General features: G+C 36.4%; 1 pseudogene; it reads right to left on the reverse strand.

The window, feature by feature from the left end:
* LOC106873060 (zinc finger protein 208-like) overlaps nucleotides 1-12,780 on the reverse strand; it is a 45,776-nt pseudogene that overhangs the window by 1,606 nt on the left and 31,390 nt on the right.

The following is a 12,780-nucleotide window of genomic DNA, read 5'->3' on the forward strand; positions in this document are numbered from 1 at the left end:
CTGTTATTTCCAGTAGGTCATGTGACCACATAGAAAGCTATAAAGAAAGCTATGTCTTTGATTTGGGGTTCAGTCCCACAGTGCAACCAAAGTCGTCTGAGTGGATTTGGTAGGCGGAAACTGAGAGAAGACTGTCATGTGTGTGTGTTCTTGTTCTGACATACCAGGATAGATATACACAAGCATCAACACGTCGTTTGATTTCAATCTTCCATAGAAACAGGTCTGAACATTGGGAAATATTGTTTTCTACTCTAGGCACACGGCCCAAAATTTTGGGTTGATTAGATTGACCCCAGTATGCAATTGGTACTTAATTTATTGACCCCGAAAGGGTGAAAGACAAAGTTGACCTTAGTGGAATTTGAACTCAGACCAAATACCACTAAGCATTTTGCCCAGTGTGCTAACGTTTCTGCCAGCTCGCCACCTTAACATTGGGAAATATTACCTTCCTTGAAAGCTAGTGAGGGTTGGTGACAGGAATGGCGTTTGTCCATAACAATTCTATCTCTATGAATTCTGTCTGACCCAGGCAAGTATGGAAAAGTACCATTTAAATTGACAATGATGATGGCTTAATTATATTCAGTTTATGGAGTGGCTTTTCTTGTCACTGAGTTCTTTTGACAAATATCATCATTTAACTGTCCAACTTTCAATGCTTGCATTGGTCAGGCCCTCACCTATTCTATCATCATCATCATTTAAAGTCCACTTTCTTTACTGGAATGGGTTGAATGGTTTGACTGAAAACTGGTAAGCCAAGGAGCTGCATTGGGTTCTGATCTGGTTTGGCAAGGATTCTATGGTTGGATGCCCTTCCTAATGCCAACTACTCTGAATGTAGTGGGTGTTTTTTATGTGCCATTGACTTGACCCTGGCATTGGTCATGACTAGTCTCACTTGACAGGTTTACACAAGCACAGTATATCGCCAAAGGTCTTGGTCACCTGTCACTGCCACCATCAGGCCCAACACTAGAGTAGTGCTTTTTATGTGCCACTGGCACTGGCATCAGCCACGGCTACAATTTCACTCGGTTCAACAGGTCTTCACAAGCACAGCATATCACCGAACGATTCAAGGGTGTTTTTAAAGGGCCAGTTACATGATACTGGCATCAGCCACAACTATGATCACACTTGGCTCGATTGGTCTTCTGAAGCTTGCCATATCTTCTAAAGTCTCAGTCACTTGTCATTGCTTTTATGAGGCTCAAAATTCAAAGATCATGCTTCACCACCTTGTCCCATATCTCCCTAGGTCTACCTCTTCCACATGTTCCCTTCACCGTGAGAGTGGGACACTTCTTCACATAGCTCTCCTCATTCATATGTATCACATGACCGTACCAGCGCAGTCGTCTCACTTGCACACCACATCTGATTCTTTTTATGTTCAACTTTACTCTCAGGATGCTTACACTCTGTCATGCATGCACACTGACATTACACATCCAGCGGAGCATACTAGCTTCATTTGTTACAAACCTACGCATGTTCTCAGCAGTCAGAGTCCATGTTTCACTGCAATGTAGCATGGCTGTTCATACACAGGCTTCATAGAGTCTGCCTTTCAACTCTGAGTGAGAGGCTCTTCTTTGCCAGCAGAGGTTGGAGCTCTCTGAACTTTGCCCAGCCTGTTCTTATTCTAACAGCTACGCTCTCAGAGCATCAACCCCAACTACTGACTTGGTCACCTAGGTAACAGAAGCTATCAACTACTATTTTTTCCCTCCTGTCATGTGGCAGAATCTATTACATGCCAGGAGGAAAACTACAAAATTAAAATTCTCAAATACCAGGACATGTTTACACAAAAGACAGGGAAAGAATGACACTGTTTGAATAATAATGCACTCATTTACAATTGTAACATGATATAAATGTGAGGAGACACAAATGCAAATACACACACTCATGTATATAATGGGCTATTTTAAGCTTCCATTTACCAAATCCACTCACAAGATCTTCATCAGAAATGGAAAACACTTGCCCAAGTTGCCATACAGTGGGACGGAACCAAAAACCATGTTTGGGAAGCAAACTTCTTAGCCACTCAGCCATGTATATTTTAGTAACATTTAATTTTCCATCTATTTTTGTGAAATCAATCATTTAATATTCCTCTGAACATGTTTGGGCATGTGTATATGAATTAGAATTCAATTCAAAGCAAATATGATGACAATCATATTTATATTCAATTGAATTGTAATTTATATACACATAAACCAATCATGGAAGGTGGAATTTTGGAATGAAAGTCCCATACCTCAAGGGAAAGAAGAGAAAATGATAGCCTTTTCATTTTTTTTATCATGTTTATGTGTAATAATTTTGATCTAGCAGGATCTGAAGAAATTCTACAGTGTACATCAGCATATTTGAAAACACTGTTAGTAAAGCATTCCAAAATATTCTTTTGAAATCCTGTCAGTTAATCAAAATTCTACTATTCAATATAACTGAAATGCACTTAGAAGATATTGCTTATTCGTCTTCTCCTAATATGTTTGAGAAGTATGTTGTGTTTTATAGTTTAAGAATATAAAAGTTGAATTAAAAATGTAAATCTTATTTATAACTACACTTTTCACTGTCCAACCTTGACCAAGGCTCAGCCTGAGTTATTTACCAATTGAGATTATTTTCATTTCTCTTCAGTTATCTATTTATCTCTATATCAATATATCTCTCTACTTGCATATCTATTGATATATCTGTACACTCACCTACATATGTATTTTTCTGCTTTTATAATACCAATAAGGCTTTAAAGAAAAAAGAAGAAAATCCCAAAATATAAGACTGTCTCTGCCTCAGTATGGCCATAGCCTTTTTTCTAGAACATGTAAAGGATAAAAGTGTATGATCCACAGATATTTGCTGAGGTTATTTCCTATTAATTTAACTATCAATTTAAGGACCTTTTAACTTATAGATTGTCATGACATTGTTTTATTATGTTAAACATTTCAACTGTGCCTTTGAACACAAGAATGCATAATATAGAACTTCTACCTTTCTCTCACTCTCTCTAATAATATAGATATTCTATCTCCCCCTTACTCTCTCTTAATATAGAACTTCTACCTTTCTCTCACTCTCTCTAATAATATAGATATTCTATCTCCCCCTTACTCTCTCTCTTAATATAGAACTTCTACCATCTTCATACTCTAATAGTATAGACATTCTATCTTCCCCTCACTCTCTCTAGTAATACAGACCTTCTACCCCGCTCACTCTCTCTTATAATATAGAACTTTTCCCTCTCACTGTCAATCAGGTTTTGTTTTATTTCTTTCACTGATTTCACAATTTCTCTTAGTCTTTATCTCCACTTCTCCCCTCTCTCTATGAATATATTTCTACTTTTGAGTTATTGCCTTACTTGACATAAGTGTAACAAAGACAAAATTGACAGTAACAAGAATATTATAGATAATGTCTCGTTAAGATTTTTTTTTTTTTTGTTAATATTCTTGTGTTTCACATAATTGAAATTACAACTTTGAAAAATTATTTCCCAAAACTGCAATTATGTTCTTTTGCGTTTTAAACATTTTTACTCCCCTCACCCTCTTCCAGGCACTTTTCCTCTCCCGTGATGTAGGGACCTTCCAATCTTCAATGTTACACGTGACTAATGCAATAAACATACCATGAGTTGTAAACATCAAAATTTATCCTTCTGGGGGAAATCAAAGAGAAGGGTAATATTAACAGTGCTGGAGTAATTTGAAATTAGGCTCTGGATTACCCTAGGGACAGTTTATAATCAATTTCAGATTACCGGGAAGTAATGATGCTAATATCTCTCAACATTTTCATATACTTTTAATTCCAGAAAGGAAATGGTAGAATAATCTTCAAAAGTAATTTAATTTTTCAACATAATTGTAATCTACATCATTAAACCTTATGAGGAAACAAAGCCGGCATACCAAATTTGATTCCTCAGAACTTCCAGAAAAATGGACCTTTTTAATTTCACTAAATTATCTACAAATTTCCGTCAATAGTGTAGATTCTGACTATATCTACAAAAATGCCTTTCAGAGTGCGTAAATAACGATTATATTGGAATCTGAATTAAAGAGAAACTATGAGCAAGTATACATGTATACTGACACACCAATATTGTTGTAGATATGATGTATATCAGTGCAGGTACGAGCCAAGCGATGCCTTTTTTTGTTTCTTTTTCGCTTCAAATTCCGATGTAGTCGTAATGTACACACTCTGAAATATATTTGTAGAAAACTTCATTAAAAAATAAACGTTGGGAGGAAACTAAGCAGACATGTGTGAATTTTCCGAAATTCTTCTCCCTAAGGAAAATATGTTTTCACAACAAATTCTGATATAATCGGAATCTACACCACATGACACATATTTGTAGAAAATTACATTTGCAGACAACGATTTTTCTGAAAGTTATGAGGAAATACCTGTAAACGGAATGCCTCAAAATCGAAGCCTGTAAATTATCGGATATCTCCGCGCAAATGTATTCTTTTCACGACTCATTCCTACAAATTCATTATCTACATAATCTGAAACGTATTCTAGGAAAATTACACCCAAAGATATCCAATTTTTAGAAAGTTATGAGGGATCAATTTGCTATTGGAGTGTGCACACAGAAAGTTATACCAATAAAGAAAGTCAACAAATTATTATAATAATAATGATAAAAATAAAATATTGGTTTCTGAACATTTCGACCGTTGGAGTCTATTTTAAAATATTTCTCAATCTAAAACAAACAACAAACTGACGGGAAAACGACTAGTATAGCAGGCAGCTTCCATAGCTAGAAACAGCTACCAAATCTCGCATTAATCATAGACATCTCTCATGCATAAATGATGAGGGAGACGCAAAGAATCGACACATCACAAACTGTAAGTCGACAGAATTACAAGACTAAATATTTTCATTGTTTAATACTTACGGAAATATTTCGTGTAGTTTAAATGTGTTGGTGTGTTGAAAAACGAACCAAAAGTGTTTGCAGAAGTCAAGAGAAATTCACGCACCTAATAAACTTCTCTTCCAGTAGAGGTGAATACGGAAGTACAATTAATGCGCATGCGTGTCTATATTATAATTGTACGGGCGGTAACTCTTGTAAAAAAAAATGCCTTTAATTTTCTGTGTAAAGCCATTGTTGCATAACTACAGATTTCTGTCCCTCTCCCCCGACTTTGGATAATCGTAACTTTCAGAAAAATGGATATTTGTTAATGAAATTTTCTACGAACATGTGTTATATCATATAAATTCTGATTATACAAAATTTTGGGTAAATCTATAGTTTCACACTAGATTCGATTTCGGTTGTAAACCCGCGGTTTTTTGGGTGCAATCGTCTTAGTTGACCTCGTAAGCTGTCGGAAATGCATTTTTACCGTGGAAAACGGAGGAGGTGGCGGTAGGGCGGAACCACGGAAATTCCCATTTCCGACCCCGTCTCCTGCGCGTTTTTTTTTTACGTTGCAATCGTCTTAATTGACCTCATAATGTGTGGGAAATGCATTTTGACTGTGGAAAACGAGGGGGGCGGGGCAGAACCTAGGGTGGTCCTGTATATCTTGTCTCCGGATTTGTGCTGGAATCAATCCTTTACAGGCGATCTGGGAGGGGTGTATATAATTTTGCTGCTTCAATAAAAAATTGGTGCATTTTTTGTTGTTGTTGTTTTCTGTAGCAGAGATAAATAAACACCTGGCCAGGTACTAGTGTATAGTTTGAACGAATACCTGGCCTTGTCACCCACTCTTTTAAATCTCGCCAAAAACGTTCGATGTTTCGTGTGCGTAAGTGTGGAGCCAACAAAATTTTCTTTGTGGTTTATCATGTAATGTTGATAACCCAATATTTGTATATCTTTGTAAGCGGCCCAAGATTCACTTTAGATAACTGAGCCAGGTTTGATGTATTTCTGAATTAGTGGAAGCAATGTTGCTTTGTCACGCTTCTGAACAGTCAGAGGAACAACGAAATGACGTTTGCTAATCCGCTCAATTCCAGCGAACAACCAAACATAAACATTTTAATTAGAATATACAATCCGTAAGTGGAATTAACTGTTTATATTTATGAGGTCCATTAAGACGATTGCAACGGAGAAAAAAACAAAACGCAGGAGACGGGGCTTTTCCGAGGTTCCGTCCCACAAAGATCATGCAATATGTCAACGAGCCTAGACAAGGTGATGCAGTGGACTGCAAGGAAAAGACTAACATTTGTATGGACAGCAGGGCCACTGTTTATAATCAGTAAAAACACAGACGAACAAATACACGAAGATATATATATATATATATATATATATATATATATATATATATATATATATATATATATATATATATGCAATTAACTCATTTATGTTTGTTGACCAAATCCATTGATAAAGCTACAGACGGGACTCTCAAATAAACATCAACTACATTGAAAAGAAAGCAATATAAAAATTGAAATATAGACAAACAACGGCAGAGTTAAGATGTAAGCGCGTGCTAAAATGCCTCTTAATTCTTTTTATTTTTACAAAATGTTTTTTTGATTCTGTCTTCTGCATAATGAAATTAATACGATTATGCAAAAGAAAAAATTTCTTCATGTCCCCCAATTTCAAAACTTTCCACTGTTTTACTATTTTTTTTTTAATTCATGGTTTTAAAACGTGGACAGTCTGAACCTCCCATTTGTTTCTCTTTATAATTTCCAAATAATTTTTTTAAGTACTTTAAAATCAAAATGGAAACAGTTTTAAATAATTGCGCATGTGCACAGTCCAAGAGAAAATCATCGACTAATAGAAAATTATGTCACTAAAATAAATTATCTGTAACATAACTTTAAATCATTGAGGATAAATTTCCACTATGTGCTTTATAAATGTCTTATAGTTCTCTCAGGCATTTTCACATTTCATGTTATAGTAATATCTGTAGATGGCCTCATCCACATGCGACCAGCGCATATCTCCATTAGAACCACATATGTACTTGAGTCTCCGTTTGATTTGTGCCAATTATGATTCCACATTGTTTGTACATACACCAGACATGGGATCTACAAAATAAGAGAAGTGGTTCACTGTTCCATGGGTGTATCCCAGTCTGGAGAGATTGTTATAGCTGGGTCATATATCTGTTAAGATAGTGGAACCCGCTTCAACATTTTCAATAACGACTGCTTCCAGTGTCTCTGCTTTTCGGTCAGGAACAGGTTGCTGGTAACCCTCCTTTACAGTGTTATCATATATTTCAAGTATCCAAAACTTCTTCACAACTCTTCCAACTTCATTTTCCCTCTTAAAAAGAAGGCTTTTGTCTACTTGGGCTATAGGATTCTTATCTTTCAACAATTTTCAGGTACACATTTCCCTGCAAAATTCGGACCACTGGACAGCTGTCTGTCTGTTAATATTGTTGATGCAGCTGGTCATTGGCATTTCACTTATAAAGCTCAGGATTATGTGGAAAAGTGTGAAGACCGTCAATTGACATTTTTCCGTAAAAGTATTCTTCCTCACAGACATGGTCTTGCAATTGCGACAATGCCAAATAATGCTGTCTATCGCATGTTCAAATGATTGTAAGACCTTTTGTCGATGATAAACACAGTTTTCTTTCTGCTATGAGAGCGTTTTCCTTCAAAAACTGGAGAAAACAATCTCCTTGCAGTTTCTGAAATAATTCCACTCTCGGTGAAGCCATATCGAAGATAGTATTCAAAAGTATTAAAACAACAAAACTTGCCCACGGTGTGTACAATCCAGATTTCAATTTGATTGTGAACTTACCACTAGGAGTCACTCTTCCAATGACCTAGGGGGTCAAGGTATCTGTTTTGTTAGAAACAAAGAGAGAGTGCGTAATTGGGAATAAACTGTTTGTAATTTAGTAAAATGTTATGGTTTGTTTGAAGCATCATATATGATATGTGTTTACAAGAGATAGAAGGCTAAACAATGCAAAATGGACTGTAAGATCATCATCATCATCGTTGTTTAATGTCTGCTTCTATGCTGGCGAGCAAGAAGGCTGTACCAGGCTCCAATCTGATCTGGCAAAGTTTCTGCAGCTGGATGCCCTTCCGAAAGCCAACCACTCTGAGTGTAGTCAGTGCTTTTTACACGTCACTGACACGAGGGCCAGTCAGGTGGTTCTGGCATCAACCACGCTTGGATGGTGCTTTTTACATGCCACCGACACGGGAGCCAGTCAGGTGACACTAGCAACGACCACGCTCGAACGGTGCTTTTTATGTGCCACTGGTATGGGAGCTAGTGAGGTGGTACTGGCATTGGCCACGACAATGACTTCACTTGACTCAACAGGTCTTCTCAAGCACAGTTCATTGCCCAATGATTGAAGGGTACTCTTAAATGAGCCGGTTATGCTACAGTGGCATAGACCACAGTTAGTCTCATTTGACTTGCCAGGTCTTCTCAAGCACAGCAGATCTCCAAAGGTCGCGGTCATTCGTCATCGCCTCCGTGAGGCCCAACGTTCGAAGGTCATGCTTCACCACCTCATCCCAGGTCTTCCTGGGTCTATCTCTTCCATACGTTCCCTTTACTGCTAGGGCATGATACCTTTTCACACAGGTGTCCTCATCCATACACATGATCATACAAAAGAAACCACACAAACTATTCTTTTCTTTTCTCTCCTGTATGAATACGTTTGTGTGTAGAAAGATTACTACTTTGGGAGAATGATTTACCACAAATATCACAATGATATGGTTTCTCTCCTGTATGAATACGTTTGTGTTTAATTATGACACCACTGTGAGAGAATGACTTACCACATATATCACAGTGATATGGTTTCTTTCCAGTATGAGTACGTTTATGAGAAGTCAAAGTACCACTGTGAGAGAATGATTTACCACAGATATCACAATGATATGGCTTCTCTCCTGTATGAATACGTTTGTGAACAGTTAATGTACAACTTTGAATGAATGATTTACCACAGATGTCACAGTGATATGGTTCCTCTCCTGTATGAATACGTTTATGCGTAGAAAGTTTACTCATGTCAGAGTATGACTTACCACAAACATTACAATGATGTGGGCTCTCTCCTGTATGAATACGTTTGTGTACAATTAACTGAATATTTTGAGAGAATGATTTACCACAGATATCACAATTAAACGGTTTCTCTCCTGTATGGATACGTTTATGTCTAGTTAAGTCACTAATTCCTATAAATGATTTACCACAGATGTCACAGTAATATGGTTTCTCTCCTGTATGAATGCGTTTATGTGCAGAAAGATTACTAATGTCAGAGAATGATTTACCACAAACATCACAATGATGTGGCTTCTCTCCTGTATGAATACGTTTGTGTACAATTAAAGCACTACTACCAGAGAATGATTTACCACAGATATCACAATTAAATGGTTTCTCTCCTGTATGAATACGTTTGTGTCTAGGTAAAGCACTATTTTGAGAGACTGATTTGCCACAGATATCACAATATGCTTTCTCTCCTGTATGAAGTCGTTTGTGTACAGTCAAAGCAGAACTGACAGTGAATGATTTACCACAGACTTCACAGTGATACGGTTTCTCTCCTGTATGGCAACGTTTGTGTGCTGATAAAGTACTACTCTCACTGAATGATTTACCACAGATATCACAATGATATGGCTTCTCTCCTGTATGAATACGTCTGTGGGCAGTTAAGTAACCTTTTTGAGAGAATGATTTACCACAGATATCACAATGATATGGCTTCTCTCCTGTATGAATACGTACGTGTGTAGTTAGGTCACTATTGCGAGAGAACAATTTACCACAAACATCACAGTGATATAGCTTTTCTCTTCTATGAGTATGTTTGTGTTTAGTTAGGTTACTCTTTTTATACAAGCATTTTTTATCGACATCACAGTCATATGAAGACTTTCTTATCTCTTCAGTTGTGTCTTCATGGGAAATCAATTCTTCAAGCTTCTCATTCTTTTCCATTATTTTTCTCCTCAGATCACAATGTATATATATATTGTTCTTGTTTTCCTTCTTATAGTTTACTCTTACAAAGCTTTTGCTTTGTAAATCATTTTCTTTCAATCTTAAAATATGATAAATATTGAGGATGTATCTTCAGTTATCCCACCGTCATATGATATTCTGAAATAAGAAAGAAACATCAATGTAAAATATGAAGGCTACTTAAAAAATAGATTCAAAAGTGCAAAATTTACATTTCTACAGAAATAAATATTTACCTGAACAACTGAACTTATAATTTGACATTGTTGTTTAGACCTGAGGCATTTCTGAGCAGAAATATGATTAAAGACTTTCCATCCAGTCTTTCCCTTTAGCATTGTATATCTAGGGCTACATCATCCAATACAGTCTTCAATATTCATAAATGAAAGGTGAAATTTAAGAGAAATGCAGTGTTATTTCTAGTAGGTCAAGTTCCCACATAGAGAGCTATGAAGAAAACTACATTGTTTTTGATTTGGGGTTTAGTCCGACAGTGCAGCACCTTAAGTAAATCTCTTCTGCTGTAGCCTCAGGGCAACCAAAGCCATCTGAGTGGATTTGGTAGGCAGAAACTGAAAGAAGACTGTCATGTGTTCTTGTTCTGACATTCCATGATAGATGTAGACAAGCATCAATATTTGATTTGATTTCCAGCTTCCATAGAAACATGTCTGGACACACGAAAATATTACCTTACTTCAAAGCTAGTGAGGAAGGGCATATGGCCGTAAAACTTCTACCTCTATGAATTCAGTCTGACCTGGCCAAGCATGAAAAAGTACCATTTCTAATAATAATAATGATGATGATGACTAATTATATTCAGTTTATGGTGTGGCCTGTCTTATCTCTCAAAATAATTCTAATCTGCATCATGAAAATTTGAGGAAACCAAATCAGCATACCTACACAAATGTGCCCACCTCAGAACCTCCAGAAAAATGGACATTTTTCAACGAATTTTTTACAAATACACTTCAGATTCTGCTCACATCAGAAATGGTTGAGCAAATTTTTTCTGTGGGTGGGGAGAGGAGTTTCGAAAAATTCACACAAGTCTGCGTTGTTCTTTAATTTCAGAAAAAAATTACTATTACATTTATATTGAAGTTAGAAGTGATAAGAAATGGTGAGCACACAAACATACATACTGATAAACATCACAATGTTTGTAGATCGGATGTGCGTCCGTATATGTACGGGCCCAGTTATGTGGGATTTTTTTTTTTTCTTTTTCACTTGAAATTCCGATATAATCGTAATCTACACATTCTAAATACCAACTTTGTTTTTTTTAAGTTGTGAAGAAACTAAGTAGACACGTGTGAATTGATCGATCTTTTCTCCCCACGGAAAAATTATTTTCACAATAAATTCTGCTGTAATCGGAATCTACACCACCTGACAGGTATTTGTAGAAAATTTCCTTTCAAAAATTCTATTTTTCACTAAGTTATGAGGAAACGAATTGCTAGCTGGGTGGGCACACATCGGTAGTGATATCAAGAAACAAACATTTGATAAATTATAATAACGTATTAGATTCTGAACATTTTATTGGTTGGAGTGTATTTCAGAACAATTTTCAAATTAAGTGGCAACGGAGTGTTGGAGGTAGCTTCCAGGTAGAAATAGCAGCCAAATCTCGCACAAATGATAGTAATCTCTTTTCCATAGCTAGAAATAGCAGCCAAATCTCGCACAAATCACAGACATCTGTCATCCATAAAAGATGAGGGAAACAAGTCAAAAACCGAACGTCTACAGAATTAAAAGATGAAATATTTTCATTGTGTAATACTTACGGATATATTTCATAAGGGAAAAAGTTATGAAGTGTGTGTATAATAAGTATTAAACGTACTTTAAGTGTGTGTGTGAAGTAGAGAAGCCCATCAAACGTTAATTAAGAGAAATTAACGCACGAAATAAACTTGTTCCAATGTGAAAGTGAATGCAGAAGTATAATTAGGGCGGCGAGCTGGCAGAAACGTTAGTACGCCGGGCGAAATGCTTAGCGGTATTTCATCTATCTTTACGTTCTGAGTTCAAATTCCGCCGAGGTCGACTTTGCCTTTCATCCTTTCAGGGTCGATAAATTAAGTACCAGTTACGCACTGGGGTCGATGTAATCGACTTAATCCCTTTGTCTGTCCTTGTTTGTCCCGTCTATGTTTAGCCCCTTGCGGGCAATAAGAAGTATAATTAATGCGCATGCGTATCGCTTAATGAAAAACACACGGGAGGTAACTCTTGTTGGAAACTTTCGCCTTAATGCAATTCTTTGTTTGATTGTCTGTGCACAACAAAAATTTTCTTCAACTAGTTCTAGATATTTTGTGTGAAAGTCATTTTAAGTAATAACACTGATTATAATCCTCATAATTTTCCTGGTTTCAATGATGTGTGTATATATATATATATATATATATATATAAGAATTTAAGGATTGGAGAAAACGCATGTTATAATTGCATACTTTATTCCTACATATGTTTCAAAGGATTACAACCTGTGTGATCCATAGGGATCTTTGATATTAAAATTGTAACCTTCTCATCAGGGAAAGCATGGGAATCATCTTAAACGTAAGACATTATGACCGATTATGAAAACAATAGATGGATAAGGTTATGACTTGATTCATTTGAAAAAAACCGTTAGAGAATTGGACGCTGCCGGATAGTGGGTTGGACAACACATACCAATCAATGTGTAAGAGCGTACATGCA

Source organism: Octopus bimaculoides, chromosome 28 (assembly GCF_001194135.2).
Source record: "Octopus bimaculoides isolate UCB-OBI-ISO-001 chromosome 28, ASM119413v2, whole genome shotgun sequence".
Taxonomy (NCBI): domain Eukaryota; kingdom Metazoa; phylum Mollusca; class Cephalopoda; order Octopoda; family Octopodidae; genus Octopus; species Octopus bimaculoides.